Source organism: Mastomys coucha, unplaced genomic scaffold, assembly GCF_008632895.1.
Source record: "Mastomys coucha isolate ucsf_1 unplaced genomic scaffold, UCSF_Mcou_1 pScaffold22, whole genome shotgun sequence".
Classification (NCBI taxonomy): Eukaryota; Metazoa; Chordata; class Mammalia; order Rodentia; family Muridae; genus Mastomys; species Mastomys coucha.
In genome coordinates, this window is record NW_022196905.1 from 230551653 (window position 1) to 230570943 (window position 19291).

The 19291-nt window shown below is 44.2% G+C and overlaps 1 long non-coding RNA gene across 1 annotated transcript in view; it reads right to left on the minus strand.

Moving 5' to 3' along the window:
* LOC116069858 overlaps window positions 1–11469 on the minus strand; it is a 50871-nt gene extending 39402 nt beyond the window's left edge. The window contains exon 1 of the long non-coding RNA XR_004110171.1: window positions 11247–11469. This is a non-coding gene — a long non-coding RNA (uncharacterized LOC116069858). The remainder of the gene's footprint in view (window positions 1–11246) is intronic.
* Window positions 11470–19291: the final 7822 nt, after the last annotated feature.

Here is a 19291-nt window from a genome sequence, read left to right on the forward strand (position 1 = left end):
CAACTGAAAAAAAAAAAAAGCCTCCATCTGATTGACTTGCTGACAAATCTGTAGGGTTTTGTTTGTTTGGTTTTGATTAACGATGGATGTGGGAGGGTTCAGGTTTTTGTGGGCAGTGCCATCCCTAGGCTGGTAGTCTTGTGTGCTATAAAAAAAGCAGGCTGAGCAAGTCAGGGGGAGCAAGTCAGTAAGTAGCATTCCTCCATGGCTTCTGCATCAGCTCCTGCCTCTAAGTTCCTGCCTTGGCTTCCCATGGAGAAGGATCGTGATCAGGACATGTAAGCCAAACAAGTATCTTTCTCCCTAAGCTACCTTTGGTCATGGTCTTTATTATAGCAACAGAGAGCAAACTAGAACACCATGAAAGCGTCCTGCTTGGAGAACAGGCTTATTAAAATGCTATTTTCCACAGCAATGTTAACCGGACATGGGAGAGAGGCTGCTTGTGAGTGCAGTGACCTGAGCTTGTGTCTAGTGATATAGCACAGGATCTCTTGGGGTGGGGCTCAGACTCATCTGGCCCTCCCTGGTGCAAGCACACATCTCTAAGTTATACCCTAAGCGCAGGTGTATCCTGCAGGTTGCACATCCTACAGTTTTCCGACTAAGTGATGACAATCTGATTGGTGCTGTTTATGTGGGATTTATGATGGATAGCCTTCAGGTGGAAGGGAAAGGCTGGAAAGGAGGCTGGAGGCTAAATTCACGAAGAAGAAATCAAACTTGAACCTCCATCATTATCTTGGAGTACTGGGCTGCTGGACTGGAAATTCTGAGGGACACTAATATGAAAAACAATGTTGACAGTGTTCTCACCATCTTTCACTCCTGCCAGATGATAGGTTAGATGACAGGTTACTACTTGTGTTCATTTCCTGGTAAAACCAGGCAGAACCCCTTCCAGACCAAGTCCTAGAATCTGCACTATTCAGATGAGCCTTTGAGAGATCAGAGAGATCAGTCACTCCTTGCTACAGTCACCCAGGTAGCGTGAAAAGAACACAAGGGGTAGAATTTAAACAGGACCGGCCTATACTCTGAGCTTTGTCCTTTTATATTGTTGTTATTTTGGTTTGAGATAGTATGGTTCAGACTAGCTTGTTCCTTAACTATTATAGTAGTTCTGGGACACTTCATCTATACTTGGCTGACTTGGTAGACACTGTGTCATCCATCTATCAACACTGACCTGCCCAACAATCCAGGGCTGGAGGGATTGCCCGGTTCTGTGATCTATGGTTAGATGACCTTGTGCAGACTTCCCAGTCAGTGCCTTCGCTCACAAAATGGACATATTATTTTATTTTTATTTTATTATTGCTTTGTTTTTGATATAGGGTTTCTCTATGTAGCCCTGGCTTTCCTGGAACTTCTTTTGTAGGCCAGGATGGCCTTGAGTTCAGAAATCCCCCTGCCTCTGTCCCCAAGTACTGGGAATAAAGGTACACACCACCACTGCCCGATGTCATTTTTTTCCTTTCTTTTTTTAAGATGTATGTATGTATGTATGTATGTATTGTTGCCTGCATATATGTTTGTATACCTAGTACCCAGGGAGGCCAGAAGAGGGCACCAGATTGCCTGGAACTGGAAGTAAGGATAGTGGTGAGTTGCCACGAAGATGCTGGGAACTGAACCCAGGTCCTGTGCAAGAGTAGCAGATGCTCTTAACCACTGATCCACCTATGCAGCTCTACAATGGGAATATTCTACCCAAAAGGAATATTCCAGAACCGAAATAGAGCCATGTATTTAAATATAGTTGCTGACATACAATGATCACTAGTAGAATGTTTGGAAGAAGTGGGGGGTGGAGTGAGGAGGGAGAGGAGGAAGGAAGTAAATAAGAAGAGGAAGTGAAGAAAGAGAAGGATGGAGGGAGTGAGGGTAGGAAGGAGAGGAAGGGAAAAAGGTGGAAAGAAAAAACAGTACAAAGAAGGGCCAGGCAGTGTTCCCTGCAGAGGATGGAGATACAGGGGAGGAACCATAGGCTTCAGGCTGGCCCAGAGCAGGGCCCGGATCTCATTGATCAGCGCCATTTCCTCGGTGTCAACTTTGTTTCATACAGCCTATCCACCACAGCCTCCCAAGATGCTGCCACAGCTTCCTGGCCTCCAGGTCTGTGGGAGAAAGGGATGCCATCTTGTCCCAGAATTCATCAGGTCACACAGCCACCTCTGAACCAATCACTAATTCAAGAAGAATGTCAGCTGCCAAACGACATTGTCTTCTCACATGTGTCTCCTCTGGTTCAGGAATGGAATCCCCCTGTCCCAGAACCCACTGGTGGAAAACAAAGCAAGGTATATGATCCTTTGCAGGGAGCCTGGAGTGTGATTGCTAGGCAAGAAATGGATACAGGGATGTTGAGCTAATGTTTACTACAGACAAAGCTTACCCATGGAGTGGATAAATTCTTCCTGGTGTTGGCTATTTCAATTTAGGGGACACAATCAAGAACTAGGATCTGATCACATGGGTGAAGCCTTGCCTCCATTATTTCCGACCTGTGTGGGCCTTCATGGGTGAGTCTAACACTCAATGTGTCTTCCTTTGCAAATGTGCTTAGTAGTAGTACTTTCCTTGTGGGTTGCTAAGTGTTGCATCTATTCACATAAAGTTTTCAGCACAAAAGCCAAATGCATTTTGTCTGTTCACAGGCTCAGCCTCTAGAGCAGTGGGCCAGGCCAGTGGCAAATAAACATCATGACCAACCCCGAATCCCTTGACCCGGTAGTACCATTCTAGTCCAGAAAGATGGAAAACAAGCAATAAACAGAATTATAAAGAAACCACAGAACAGTAGTTCTAACCTCCTTAGTGCTGTGACCCTTTGATAAAGTTTTCATAGAGCAACACTCAGCCATAAAATTATTTTCATTGCTACTTCATAAATGAAATTTTGCTCCTGTTGTTAACTGTAATGTAAGTATTTGGGGAGATAGAGGTTTGCTGAAGGGGTTGAAGAGAACAGCTGATACAGAGCGAAGCCCCTGAGAGCAGTGTTGAGGAAGAGAAGAGGCAAGCTGAGCATCAGAAGAGAGGTACTGGCTCACCAGAGTAAGACTTCTGAAATTGTGGCCATTAGCCAAAGATTCAGGAGCTGAGTAAATTCAGTCAGCCAGTGTGGATGCTTGTGCAGGACACCCATGTCTGAGGAGCTGGGAGGGAACAGAGAGACTGGAGCCCAGAAAACAAGGACAGGGTGGTCCATGGCCATAGTGAGCTCAGATAAACTCACACCAGCCAGGCCAGCCCTGGAGAGTCTCCGTCTTGTGAAATATTAGAGGCTGGCAGTAGGTTAGGAGGAGCTGTGGTGTAATGTGACTTTCTTGGTGTGAAGGTGAAGGTGGCTGCTGAGTTCAGATCACAGCAGCTCTTGCAACCCTGAGGATTATTTGCCCAGTCATCATCAGAAGAGAGGAAAGCCTGGCTGAGTTCGAGGCTGACATGTCAGAGCAGACAGTCCTGGGCTATCCTGTTTGAATCACAGGACAAGATGTACCCAAGTTGAGGGTGTGGCCCATCTTCTCTTCCAGGGCTTCTATGGTGACAAGACCATGAAATGTGTAGGTTATTGATATATCAGATGCATAGGACTCCCACCAAAGGGACCTTTTTGATCTAGGCAAAGTGTCATCAGGAACCCTGGGGATCCCACCAGGGAAAGAAGAGCTTTGAGCTCTTAGCATGATGACAACTTGTTCAAGTGGAAATGGTTCCCAGTTTCAGCCTGACAGTGCATTTGAGTGAGCCAGCCACATTAACACTCAGCTTGCTCCTTCTACCATCCCGAGTCCTATGAACTGGCAGATGGGACAGGATGATAAGCCCAGCAGCGAGTGGATGAGTGTTCTGAGGTGTGGGACTCTGGGTAAGGGAAGCTATGGCAGATACCTCACTTAGGGCTTGTTGGAAGCACAGCATCCAGGCTCACCACAGTCTTCTACATGAGATGTTACCTCTCAACATCCCTAGGCATGATGATACTGTTAGCCAAAGTCCCAGAGGCACCACTGGCCTGTAGCTCTCAAACTGTGTTGTACTTAGTAATTAATTGCCTGCCGATATGCTATGACCTGGATCCCATATTCAAACAATCCAACTGAATGGGTTCAGGATGTGGTGAGAATAGTGTCCAATCAATCTTGGAGGAGGGAGTGGAGTTACAGCCTAGGTGATGGAATACTTGCTTAGTGTGTGTGTTCTCTGGCTTGAATCCCCAGGATCTAAAGGACCAAAGAGAAACTCCAGAGTCACTCTCATGTGCAGCCAACTTAGAGAACCACAGTCTTATAGATACAATATGGATTTAGAAGAGGTCCTTTTTACTGTAGCTTTCTTGAAATTTTTATAATGTAATTACTTTTTACTTTGACCAGCACAGTTTAAAGATTTATTTATTATTTATTTGAGACAGGGTTTCTCTACATAGTACCGACTGTCCTGGAACTCACTCTGTAGATCAGACTGGCCTGGAAGTCACATAGATCTGCCTGCCTTTGCCTCTGCCTCCCGAGTGCTGGGACTAAAGGCATGCACCACTACACTTGGCTTTAGCTTAACAGTTTAAGAAACCAACTTCTGTTCTCCCAAGATCATGCTCTTCGGCATGGAGCCATATGTGTTCCTCTTACCACCTGACCTTGATTGCAATATCCCTTTTTAGATATTTCCTTCAGGATCTCTTGTAGGAAGAGTCATCTGAAAAAGCAATGTCATGTTCTAGAATCTTCCACACAACAAAATTTATCATGGTGTCTATTGCTAATTCATGAATTTTCCCATAATCACTGGTTAGGTTTATGTAGTGCTTACTTTCTTCAGACAGGGACAGTAGAAGTCTCCTCAGCTTCCTGGGATTTAGGCATAAGTCATACCCTAGAATGACCTGGAGCAGGCTGCAATAAACTGAAAGAAGCTAGAATAGTCCACAGCAGCTTGGAGAAGGCTTCTCACATCTCTCACTATTGTGCAGCACCTTCCTGTGGTCTCCTAACATTGTGGCCACAGGGACTTGAAAAACATAGACTAGAAGGATTGGGAGGATAGCTCAGTGAGTGGTAGGGGATTTGCCTGGAAGAAAGAAGAAAGAAAGAAAGAAAGAAAGAAAGAAAGAAAGAAAGAAAGGAAGGAAGAAAGAAAGTAATAAAGACAGAGAGAGAGAAAGGAAGAAAGGGAGAGAGAGGGGAGGGAGGGAGGGAGGGAGGAAGGAAGGAAGGAAGGAAGGAAAAAAGGAAGGAGAAAGTGAAGAAAAATTGAAAAAGCTAAGAAAGAAAAGCAATCAAGGAAGCAAGGAAGGAAAGAACCAGAAATTAGATCATATTATTTCTCTGCCCAAATTATTCTAGTGGCTTTCATCTCACTACAAGCATGACTGTTACCATGGCAATATGGTCATACCCAGCTCTCTAGTATCATTGTGCCCTGTCCCCCACTCACTCACTCTATAGAATTTCTGATTGTTCCTCAACCCCACCAGGAGTACTCCTGCATCAGCACACTCCATTGGCTATTCCATTTCTCTCAAATGTTTTTCTTTCAGGTGTATACGGCTCACACATTTGTCAGCCTAGCTTGTCACTTAGCTGCTTAGCAAAGGGTCCAGCCCTCATTACTCTTTGTCTTAGTTGGGGTTTTGATAACTGTGAAGAGACACCATGACCACAGCAACTCTTATATAGGAAAGCATTGTATTGGGGCTGGCTCACAGTTAAGAGGTTTAGTCCACTGTTGTCATGGAGGGAAGGATGGTGGCATGTAGGCAGACATGGTGCTGGAGAAGGAGCTGGGAGTTCTACATCCAGATCTGCAGACAGCAGGAAGAAAGACTGACACACTGGGCCTGGCTTAAGCATCTGAGACCTCAAAGCCCCTCCCCAGTGACATAGTTTATCCACAAATACATACCACTCCAACACCACAAATAGTACTACTCCCTATGGAGGCCATTTTTATTCAAGCCACCACACTCTGTCAAATAAAACTTTTATGCCAGGTACTCTGTAATTCCTTAAATTGCTTCATTTCTCTTAGTTCAACTTCTGACATTGTATTACAACTTCTTTGCTACTAAACTAACCCATCACTCTTTGACACTCCCCTCCTGACCCACAAGGTATAACATAGCATGCTAGATGACTAATAATAGTTTGATAGAGGTATTGATGGTCATTGGAGGAATGGATGGTCAATAGAAGACTGGATGGATCAGCAGAAAGATGGATGATCAATAATGGGATAAATGGTGAGTAGAAAGATGGGATGAGTGGAAGGATGGATGCTGATGTAGGGATAATGGGTCAATGGAGGGAGATAGATGGTGAAAAATTTTATTGTCCCTTCATGGTAAAGAAATGGTCAATGATCCTAGAAGTCAGCCTATATCCATGGCTTGCCTTGATGATCACTGATGTCCCAGACACTCACTGAATGTCACATGATGGACCAATGGCAATCCTGTATGATTGTACCATCTAATGATAACCATCTTTGCACAAGTACGCTTGGTGCTTAGTTTTGATTGTCACCTTGATGGACCTGCAGAGCATCTAGAAGATTACTATAGCACACATTGAGGTGTGTCTGAGGGTGTTTCCAGACACAGTTAACTAAAAATCTGACCTGAATTTGGGTGGTACCAGCTTCAGGCTGGGTATGAGGATGATTAAAAGGGGAGGAAGAAAGAAACCCAGAGCACAGATGTCCTGTCTTTGCTTCCTAGTCACCATGAGGTCAACTTCTTGGCCACACTTTCCCTATCATGGAATCATAAAGCAAAGCAAATTCTCTCTTTTTTGAATTGTTTCTCTTACTGGTGTTGTGGCTCATGCCAATAATTCTAGCACATGGGAGTTTGAGGCAGGAGGATTGCCATGATTTCAAGGGCAACCTAGGCTGTTTGTGAATTTCAGGGCAACCTGACCTACAGTGTGAGATCTTACCCTCATACCCAAATGTAGTGACAATTTTAGAGTCTTGGGTTCTATAAAAAACAGAAATATTATAAGAATATGTTTTTATTTTAATCCTAGCTGTGGGATATAGGGCTGCTTCAGACTGTTGACAGCAGCTGGCTGTGATTTGCCTCATGCTCTAACAAGGGCATGAATTCGCCAGCTGCAGATAGTTCCTGTCATTGTGACATTTGGAATTCTGAGGACATTTCAGAAGTTATATAAATACAGACCCAAGAGAGGTTGTGGGTTGTTGGTTGGTTGGTGTGGGAGGTATTGGTAAGTTGTTGGTTGCTGTTGCTTGCATTTTGTTAAGTAGTCATGCACAAAGGAGAAATAATAAAAAGAAATTAGATATCCTGACAGCAAAGATCAAATTTGCCCCAAGGAACTTGATGCCCCTAATCAGCAGGAAGTAGGAAGTAGTATAATGATAACATCGCCCCCTTTCTGGTCCCTGACTTTATTAAGGGAATCTCTTTCCTTTCCCCTCTATCCTTTTTCTCTCTTATCTAGTGTTAGGGGTTGAAAGGGTGGAAGAAAAGGAGTGGGGAAGGGTAGAAGAAAGAAGAACCCACAAAGGAGCCGAAACACAGTAACAAATTGTTTCTCTCTGATCATAATGAAGAAAGCCAGAGAGATGTGTACTGTTCTGGTGTTTGCACAATAACAAACTTAGAATTCACCATTGTTAAGCAACATGTCACAGTAATTAGCAGCTCTCTTCAGGTAACACACATCCTCTCCTGTCTGGTTCTCTTCTCTTCTGGAAGCAGGTCCTTAGAAATCCTAGACAAGCGCTCTACCACTGAGCTACACCCTCCAGCCCTCAAACAGGCAGACTTGAACTGGACAAGAGGAACCCTATGTGCTGCAATAAGTGCAAACATAATCAGAGAGATGAAACAAAAAGTAAGCAAGAAAGTGTCATGAATTTCAGGCAAGGTCCTATGGCTTGTAGGGGCCTCTGGACCTTAAACCCTACATGGACTCCGCACAAGAGCTGTGGAGGCATGAACAACTCAGCAATGTATGTTTGTTTGTATACACATGAATACAGTGCCCAGCAGACAGCATCGGATTCTCTGGAACTAAAGTTACAGGTGGTTGTGAGACACTGTGTGGGTACTGGGAATTAAACCCTGATCCCCTGGAAGAGCGGCCAGTATTCCTACCCCCTGCGCCATCTCTTCCAGCCCTGTAGGCTTCTTTTTAATTAAATATATATTTACTTGATTCATATTACTTTGATTTTTTTTTTAATTCTAAAACCAGGAGGAAATAAGGAAACCTAGCAGTCATATTATAGTTCTGAAAGATTAATCCATCCTCATAGTGGAATTTCCAATCTAAGGGGAGAGAAAAGGGATTCAGGCCATCTAAGAGAAAGTGTTGAATTTGAGCTATAGATATGCCCATTCAGATCACTTGTCTTTTCTTCTTATGTCCCAAGAGTCTGAGTGAGCCCGCCACACTCCATTGCTGAGATCCAGCTAGAAGCAAAGCTGGACTGTGGGCTCGGGGGAATGAACACCAGCTCAGACTACCAGGCAGTCCTTGCCTTACAGACCACAATCTTTCCATCAGCTTAGCTTTCAGCACATACTGAACCCCCCCCCCCCCATTTCCATGTAAGACAATAAGGTCTATGTTCTTTCACATGTGAGCTCAAGGTTTCCAAATACTTAGATGAAAAAATTGGGTCCTAGGGAGGGCAAAACATTTACACGTTGACTTAGGCTTGTCCATGATATTGGGGCTAAGAAAAATTTCCATCAGCTAGCAAGATAAAGTCAGAGACGCCAGAGCCTGGTGACATTTCAACAGTGTTTGCATAGATAGGTGAGACTTTTCCTGCTCATTGCCTGGTCCCCTACTTTTGTTTTTCCATGAGACATTTCAGGAAATAACCAGGCTTTCAATCCAAAAACAACTGACATTCTGCTAGGGATTGAATGTCTGTGTGCATGTGTGTGTGTGCATTCATGTGTGTGTGTGTGTGACATGTTTGGAGGGAAGAATCACAGTACAACAGCCATTTTGAAAGTGCATTCACTCTCCAGATCTCAGGATACTCTTTCTTGCACAACAACAAATCGCAGAGCAGGTCACATTATAAACATTTGCATGTACAAAGAGATTTCCACCTGGGATTCTCCATGCCAGTCATGTTACAAAATTCTGTTACGAAATTCTGTTTCAAAATCACATTGTTTGAGAACACATTTTCTACTGTCTCAATTTTATAGCTATTCTTTAAAATGTCCTCCAAAAGTTCAAGTGTTAGATACGCCATTCCCAAAGTCACATGTTCATAGTATTTGAAGATGGGGTTGCCAGGGCCTAATTAGGGTTTCAGGAAGTCTTTTAAGATAGCCTTGGTGGTGCTAGATAAGCCTGTATTCTTTTCTTTTCCTTCTCCCCAGCCCCATTTCCCTCCTCCTCCCCTCTACTGACCACTTCTTTTGTGAGAGGATCTCACTATGTAGCCCTGGGTAGCCTAGAATTCATTGTGTAGACTAGATTGATCTAAAACTTACAGAGCTCTGCCTGCCTCAACCTCTTCAGTGCTGGGATTAAAGGCATGTGCCACCATACTTGGGGTGAGCCTCTTGTATTGGTTCATTTCTAAAAGGGATTCTTAGTTGAGAAACGCAACTACCAGACTATTCTCTATAAAAGATATCTGTAGGACACTTTCTTGATTAGTGATCGATACAGAGGGACCCAGATTACTTAGGCAGTGCCCCCTCCCCAGGGGGAGAGGCAGATGATCTTGGGTGGTGTAAGGCTCAGCAAGCCATGGGAAGCCCTTTGCAGTAGACAACAGAAACAGAGATGTCAACTCTACTTTTTGGGTCACTCCTAAGTAATGCCAAAGGATGAAAATCCATGTTATTTCACGCAGGAATCCCTTGCTGTCTTGAGGAAGTATTCTCCCTGCAGAACACCTGCTTCCCAGGTCAGTGTGTGTAGAACACAGCTATTGGTCCTCAGCTGGCAGCACAATTATTTACTATGACACCACAATGTCTTGGGGAGAACAGCATGGGGCTGGTGCTTGGAGCTGCTCATCCATGCTAAGAAGTCTTGTCAAATATTTTAATGAGAAGAAAAGCCGGCAGCCCGGGATGCATCCCCAAGGTGACCTTTCTCTGGGCATCGTATTCCAGATATTTGATTCCTCTTAAAGTTTTTCATGATGAGGAAGATGCTATTGATGGAACACCCTGGGCAGAGCTGTCCTCTGAAGAGATTGAGGCAGGCAGAGGCAGGGGACCTTATAGTAAGTGTCTTTGCCCAACATTCTGCCTAGATTGGCCCAACATTTGCTGGTGTTCCAGTACCCAACCCCATCTTAGAAGAAATCCCTATTGCGACATCATAGCAGGTGGCAGTGCTGTCTTAGGCTGCCTTCTGGTTCCTTGCTGGTAGGAGAAGCAGGGTGCAGACCTGGCTTTAACCTGCCCATACTCCATGCTAACAGAGTGCAGGCATGGTTAAGAATTTTCTTATAGCACTAGTGTTTAGAGTTAGTGATAGTACCTTCCAAGAAGACCCCATTAAGGATTGTAACAGGAGGTGGTGCATGCCTTTAATCCCAGCACTCAGGAGGCAGAGGCAGGTGGATATTTGTGAGCTTGAGGTGAGTCTGGTCTACAGAACAACTTCCAGGACACCCAGGGCTACACAGAGTTGTTATTTCCATTGTCTGGGGTTCTGATTGTTCCCCCAGCCTGAGTCCTTGGCTTTTCTCTCAACCACAGCTGATGTTCATCTGACCCGATCTAGAGAGCCCATCCATGTCTTTGTGTAAGGGATGAAGTTTTTCTGTTCCCCTGCACAGCTACATCTTTCTTCTGTCTCGACCCATGCCTCTTTCCTGGACCTGCTCAACTTTCCCTATCTTCCAAAAAGCCTAATGATTAACTCCCCAGATTTCAGGGGTCTCCAAGAACCTACTCTAGCTCCCTTCTGATTGGACAACAGCATCACCCTGTGAGTTATAAACTACCTTCAGTAACACTTCTGTTGTTTCTGAAAAACTTTAGAGAATTGCTCATTCTGCATAAGGTGACACTTGCATGCAATCCACAGCTCTGATCAAAACATTCTTTTACATGCACATAATTCCATGCAGGCTAAGATAGTAGTCCCCACCCCTGCTCCCCATCCCTGCTCCCTGCTGCCACTTTAGTCATCCCAGTGGTACTGGAAGTTTGGAGGATTCCAGGGGAACCACTTAGTCTTCAGTCCTTGTTGGAAGCTCAGAGAAGGTAGCTCTCTTACCAGGGAAGGATGGCAGCAGTGGAGGTGGTAGTAACAAGACAAACAAGCCAGACAGACATGAGGCTGGCTGGCCAGAAGGGAGCTCCTCCTTCAGACATGTTGAGAGTGGCTCTTCCCACTTCAAACAAAGTGATCAAGAAAATTCCTCACAGGTGTGGCCCAGCAGCTTTTTTCTTAGTGGATTCCAGATGCAGTGGAGTTGACAGCCAAGATTAACCCTTGTAGTGCTGATGCCTGGAAGAATCCGAACAGATCAACTAAGAAATGCTGAGAAAAGAGTCACAGTTACAATTACCTCTAGGTTAATTATTGAGAGATACCCAGAGGGATAAAATGGCTGTTGAAAACTCCAGGGAAAGAAAAAAGGTACACTGGAGATGAATGTAACCATGGTACAAACAACTCAACTGTGGGGATCGTTACGTGATCTAAACATGGAACACAGATAAAACACAAATCGATACAGAACTCTGAGGACAAGTGGTGAGAAGCAAATCTGTGTTGCCAGCAATATAATATGTATGGGTTGAAGTAGTGAAGACTCCTTTCCTTTCCTTTCCTTTTCTTTTCTTTTCTCTTCTTTCCTTTCCTTTTCTTTTCTTTTCTTTTTCCCCTTTCTTCCCTTTCTCTTCTTTTTTCTTTCCTTTTCTACCCTCTCTTCCTTCCTTCCCTTCCTTCTTTCTTTCTTTCTTTCTTTCCTTCTTTCTTTCTTTCTTTCTTTCTTTCTTTCTTTCTTCTTTGTTATTGCTTTTTGAGGCAGGGTGTCTCTGTGTAGTCTGGGCTGTCCTGGAACTCTGTAAACCAAGGCTGGCCTCAAACTCACAGAGATTTGCCTGCCTCTGCCTCCCAAGTCCTGGTATCAAAGGCAGGAGCCACCACCCTACCGAAGGCAATTCTTTAAAGAGTCAGAAGCTCATATTCTACAGCAGGAAATTAACACAAAATACCTAGATTTTAAGGTCTAGGAAAGTCTGTTTCTACAGTAGCATGCCCCAGGGAACACCAAAAAGAACCCAGCCCAAGTAATCTGGAGAGTAAATTTAGGGTTTGGAGACAGGTAGTTGGAAAGGCCCGGGGAAGTGTTAGCAAATTCCTAGAGCTGTAAACATGTGTAACTTCCAGAACAAATTTTGACTCACAAGGAAGAGAGAGAAGCTGGGCCAAGGCAATAACCACACAGCAAGCACAAGTCCCTCTTGAGCCACAAACAAGGAGGGGTTAAAGCAGGATGTGTAGCCCGGGGATTAAGAGCCACCAGCAAGCTATCTTGACTCTGTCTTCACTGGGGAATTAATAGGTTACAATGAACATGTCTACCTGGGAAAGGCCTGGCTGGCATGAGGCTCAGTGCTCCACAAACACTGACAAGAGCAATAATGAAGCTGCCAATCCCAGAGGCACATAAGGGACACAGCTGCCACAGGCCGGTCTTGTGAACTGCCAGTGTTCTCAAATGCAGATTGCTGGGCTCCCGGAAGCTGTCACTAACTGTCCCTGGTGTCTACTTGCTGGTCACTAGTATACCTGGTCTCTTATAAGGAAGGGTTTATTTTCTACTTTATTTTCCCCTCTTTCCTTTCCTTTGAACTTTCCTTCCTCCCTCCCTTGCCCCCTCCCTCCCTTCTTCCTCCCTTCTTCCTCCCTCCCTCCCTCACGCCCTCCCTTCACCCCTCCTTTCCTTCCTTCCTCTTCCTTTTTTCCCTCCCTCCTCCCTCTAGCCCCATTTCCTGAGAAAGGAGTTATTCAGTTATGCCAAGATTGAGTCAAGTTCCTGGTCTGTACATACTTTCTTGCTCTGGGGAATACGGAGGGAGCTCATGTGAGTTCTGAAAACTCCGCCAAACTATGAAACATTACATTTGTGAAATATGCCAAAATGCACTTATTTTGTGAAGGCTCAGCACGTGGTTGTTGAAAAGGAAGAGACTTGTAACTTGAAGTCCTGGCAACCAGGCCAGGATAAGATGATGCTGGCCCTCAACCCTAGAGATGATTGGGACAGGGCAGACTGTCTGGGATCCAGGGGCTCATGGGTGTGCCCTGGCACGGTTGCTTTTATTTCTGGTCTACAGCAGATGCACATGCAAGTGGGAGAACATGGGCATTGCATTCATAGCAGGACAGGTGTAACAGGTGTGACAGATGTGATAGACAGGTGTGATTGACAGGTGTGATATATGTGATAGATAGGTGTGATAGACACACACACACACACACACACACACCACACATACATATATATAAAATTTTTCACAATTTGAACTTTTAAGGATTTTATTTTATTTATCTTTTAGATTGGATCTTCCTATGTTGCCCAGGCTGGCCTCACACTCAGGTGCCTCTTGTCTGCTTGGGTGCTGCTATTACCAGGTTGTATCATTGCACTCACCTTAGAAAATACATTTTAAAAGGTGAATTAATATGTTTAAAACACTACAGTGAGAGATTGCATCTGTTGGGATTTAATAGCCAAAAGGTCTTTCTGGTGTTGTTTTAGTATTTAGACTTCAAGCATCTGGCTGGTTCTTCTGTCTCTGCCTTTTATCTCCTAGAACAAGCACTATAATACAGATACTGACCCTCAAGCGTTGTAATACAGATGTACACTCCCACTTCTGGTTTTTTACTTGGGTTTGGAATCTGGAACTCAGGCCATCCATTTGGTGCAGCAAGTGCTTCTACACACTGAGCCACTTCCCTGATCCCTTATTTTTACAATATTTAGATATCAACTATTCTTGTGAATTATCATCCTAGAAGCCATTGTACATCAAGGAAACTAATTTGTATACACCATGTCCTGTTGTTTCTGATGGGACCTGAAAGAAGGAACAGCCCAGAGACACAGTAACAATGCATTACCCACACTTTCTTGTCTCTCTTAGTATAAAGCCACAGTCGGATGTGTTAATGTAGAGATGTAACATGTTACTGGAAGGCCAGGCACGGTGATCAGAGGGCCGCCAGTTGAACCATGAGTGTTTGCCCCAGCTCCCCAAGCCTGCCATCTTTTGCCCCCCTCATCTGCCTTTTGTGTGCAAGTCTTTGCTAAGAGTCAAGTCTCAACTGATAAGGCCTCAGAGACATAATCATTTTCCATTGACAGCACCTTGCAACCAATTCACAAACATTTTCATATTAATATTGAGCAATTTCCCTACATTCTAATCCATCAAAGCAGGCTATTAATCCTTCCTGTACCATTCTCTATTCAAATGCTAACAATTTTCTTCTCACAAGCTAAAACATTTGTCCGACAGCCCCTCACACAAAGACCCCGCATTGTTAGCGATGATGGATCAGAGCGTTAATATGAAGGATGCAATGTAAATTACATCATTGATACTGTACATATGTAGACGGAAGAAATCTTCTTAAAAGATCATTTGTATGCTAAAGATAATGAAAGTGATCCCATGGTGCAGCAATCTTAATTTTCCTTTCTAAGAGAGGGGTGAAAAAGATTATGTGTAAGAATATGGAAATCCATCATGATTTATAACGGCATAAATGCCATCATTTACTTCCTGGAAAAAAAGTGAAACACTCACTGTTTCTTTTCAAAGACTTATTGAAATGAATTAGAAACCTTGATACAGTCTCTTAAGAATTGCATATCCTGAATTTGCACTTGGAGCTGTATGAATAACAGCTCAAGTTGGGACAGAAAACAGGCAAACACACCCACTCAGGGCAAGCTCACCTGGCTTGACCGTTGTCGGATACCACCAAATGTCAGGGCTAGAGGAGCTTAAAGGCTGACATTAGCCCTGACATTCGAGGCTTAGAGAATCACTTGTGTGGAAATACAAACCTTCTCATTGGTGCTGATATTAACTTCTTATAAATAATACTCGCTTTTCACATCACTCAATACTGAAGGACAAGAACTGACCATGTATCTGGGGTCTGCTCTTATGCACCCAGATGCCTACCAAGTCAGGCCACACACATACACTAAAGCCGTTGTTACAATGCCTTGGCTGGCTGTGATAGTCTCCAAGATCTTCAGAGCCTTCCCTCTGTGTCAGGGGCTGCTTTGCCTCAGATGAATGTCTTCAATGTCACCCTTCTCTCAGTGGCCTTCATCCCTATGCACTGTGTCCATGTCTCTCAATCTATCCATATCCACTGACCACAGACATCACCAACACTTGGGGCTGAGACACCTCTACCTCGCCATGGACCCAGCCAAGTTGATCTCCATCTTTGTCCCTTTCTTCACAATGTAGGTGGAAAAAAAAAGCCTTAAAATACAAGTATGAACAAATTATTATTTTTTAAAAAAGATTTATTTATTCATTTTATGTATGTAAGTACACTGTTGCTGTCTTCAGACACACCAGAAGAGGGCATCAGATCCCATTATAGATGGTTGTGAGCCACCATGTGGTTGCTGGGAATTGAACTCTGGACTTCTGGAAGAGCAGTCAGTGCTATTAATGCCTGAGCCATCTCTCTAGCCCCAAACAAATTATTTTTTAAGGAAAAAAGAAAACTTCCTCTTTGTTCATAGGATAAGGTTTCACTGCCGTCTCATGGTCTGCCCCAGGCTTATTCTGATTCTGCCCATTTATCTGTCCCTGCCCCCACCACTTGAGATGAGCAGGTGCTGGGCTTCTGATGGTGTGTGCATGCATGTGTGTGTGTGTGTGTGTGTGTGTGTGTGTGTACATGTGTACATGTGTTTGCCCATATATGTGGAGGCCAGGAGATGATGTTGGGTGTTGTTGGGTATTTTCCTCGGTTGTTATGTGTCTTCTTATCATTTGAATCAGGTATTCACCAATTGGCTAGAGGCTGGACAGTGAGATGTAGCAATTCCCCTGTCTCCAAAATCCTGTTGTGGTTACAGGGGCACAACCATGTCCAGCTTTTGCATGCAGGTGCTGGGGATTCAGATCCTCATGTTTGTGTAGCAGGCATCATACTGATGGAACTGTTTCCCGCCCATGGCTTATCTTCTGAGTCCTCACATAGTATGGCTGTCTGGAAAACTTCTTCCCTCCCCCTTCTCTGCCTGGAGTCTATACAAAACTTTCCAGATATGAGCTGGCATGTCTTTTTTGAGTTCTCTTTCTTTATGGGGGAATGTGTGGTGTTTCAACACAGAGTTTCTATGTGTAAGCCTAGCTATCTCTCAGAACTTGCTCTGTAGACCCTGCTAGCCTTGAACTCACAGAGATTTGCTTTCCTCTGCCTCCGCAGTGCTGGGATTAAAGGCATGTGCCACCACTGCCCAGCTGGCATTTCCTCTTTCAAGGAACCTCTTGGTACCATTCCTTATACCATGCAAACCCCATCAGAACCTGAACCCATTTTCTGAGCAGATCTAACACCCACCAGTCCTTCTTTGCACTTACTGTGAGCTCATAGATGTGATTTCACACACATGTGATCACTTGCCTAATAGCTCCACAGATCTTAATTACTTTGTTATTTCTTAGACCCTACTCCCTAACACAATACTTGGCCCACAGCAGTTACTCAATAAACAATGGACGACAGGAGGAATAAAGCAACTTAATCTCCACAGGGCATTCCACAAGGAGTTTAGAAAATGAATGCACAACTGAGATATAGTTCCAAGAAAGTACCACGTAAACTTGAATGCAACTTAAAAATAATAACACAGCAGAAATATGTGAATCCGAGTGCTCTGATCTGTCTGGGAACGTGCTCCCCGATGCTTTGTGTTTGTCCTCCTTTGGAATTTAAATAGTTTTAAGTTTGAAGTAGCAACTCATGAAGGTGGTTCTCTCTGTTAAACACCATTAAACCTATGATTGCCCTTTAAGAATTAGAAAAGACCCTGTGTGATTCAAGACCACCATTCTCAGTCATAGTCAGAGATGGGTCAAGATCCCTGTGGCCATGGAGCAATCCAACTGAATACCAGGAAGAAGAGAAAGAAAAACGTGGTTGTGTGGGGCCCAGAGAATGCTCCATAGATTCTCTGTGTTCTCCAGCAGCTTTCCCAACACACACCATGATCCTGGAGCAGAACACAGAGAGCCATGGGAACTTGCAGGAGTGGGAAGGAAGAGATCCACAAGCCTCGGCCCTGTGCCTCCTCAGCATTCAGCCTGGGTCCAGCAATCTGTGAGTGCAGGCCTTGGGTTCTCGTCAGCATAGTCTTCCGGGCTCAGGTCGGGCTGAGATTCCTCCAGCACTGTGTGCTAGAAGCCCTGGTGGCAGCAGGAAGCTGCAGAGGTCAGGGGGCAGCAACGAAATACCCCATTTGTATACACAGAGCTTCAAGACTCAGATGGGAAGGCTCCTTGTGGGCCTCTCCCTTAAGGCACAGCCCAGTGGGCATGCCATGTGGAAACCTGAGCCTCTACTGAGAGGGTTCCCAGCAAGGACCAAGCATGCATTGGAAACACAGGCTGGGAAGTCTGGGGTGGCAGCTTTTCAGAGTGATATTCCCTGCTCTGGGTCAGTGACTCGACCCCCTTTCCCTCTAACTTGATAATTCTCCAGGAGAGTCACTTGTTATATAGATATAGAAGTCATCCTTATAAAGTCAAAAGGCGGTGGCTTCTGGTTTTCCTTTTCCATCCTGGAGGGTGAAGGTATCCTTATAGTCCTTCTCATTCCCCACCAAGGCTGTGGCTCAGAAAGGGTCTCAGGCGAGCCCTGCCTGCACATTTGGCAAAGAAGAATGAGGTTGGTGGAATATGTTCCTCCCAGTACCAAGTAGAAAACAAAGGACAAGAACAACTTGAATGCCCAGGACCAAGGACTTCCTCACATATCTGATAGCAGAGTCCTGAAGGGCATCTATGGGGCCATCAGGCAGCGATGGTGGAGGATGCTACTGAAATTACTAGAAGCAAAATGAGCTGCCTAGTATCATCTCAGCTGCAGGGAAATGCCTGGAAACCAGACAGAGGATCAGTGATAGTTTCTTTCTGGTGTTGTTTTTGCCTTTTCTAAATTTTCTATAAAGAGAAATGTATTGCTTTTATAAACAGTTAAGAGTTTGCTACCTGTTTAGCATGTATTTATAATCGATCATCTACCTACTTATAATCTATCTAGCATCTACCTAATATCTATAATCTGTCACTTATCTTTCATCTAGCTATTATTGATGATCTACCTGTTATATTCCTATCTATATTCTATCATCTATCTATTATCTATCTTACCCACTTCCCTCCAATATGTCTTCCAGCATCTATCTTTTACCATTTTTCCTGTTAATCATCTGTCTATTCACACATGGTAAACCAAACTTTCCAGAGAGAAGCTGTAGTCTCAAACTGAGCCTTCTTCCAGCCTGAGTAACTGGTTATCTGAATGTCAATCATGACTATGGAGAGGTAGCAATGTTTCCAGTCCAGAGGCAAATTCTCTCGAGCCATCTTTAGCCCTCTTAACAACTGTTTATTTAATATCAGTTTACTGGCCTCCTTTGTACCTGACCTAAGTGCTTGTCATTGGGCAAACCAGTTGGAATGAAGAAACAGAGCACTAACTTCCTTGGAATGTGTTCATTCAACAGACTTCCATAAATTCAAAAGCTAAAAGTCTCATCAGAGAGTATCCAAGGCCTATGCGGGTCTCCCCACTTTGCTGTAGCCTGCCTCTTTGATGTGTCTATAGTATATTTGAACGGTGTCTTGATTCACATATTCTTTGTTCTGTGGCTACAAAAACTTCATGAAACTGTTACCACGTTGGAATATAGAATTTGAGGTAACCTAGATTTGTGATCCCAGGTCATGCTCACTCATATTTAGCCCCAGAATGAGCCAGTCTCTTTTCCCTGGGAGGTGAGAGGTATGGTTTTGTGTGGACAGTTTCTAACAACCTGTCAGCTGTCACCTCTATCTGCTCTCTATCATACCTTCCATACCTGGCTACCATCTGCCTTTCCTATCTCTCTACCTTTCATCTATCTATAGTCTATCTATTTATGGTGTTCGGGCAAGAAAATTGGTTTACCAATTATGCCAAACATTGCACTAGATTGCAAAGGCTTTCCATCAGCCTGGGGTCACCTTTCCCACTGTTTGCTGCTTTTACTGCAGCTCTGT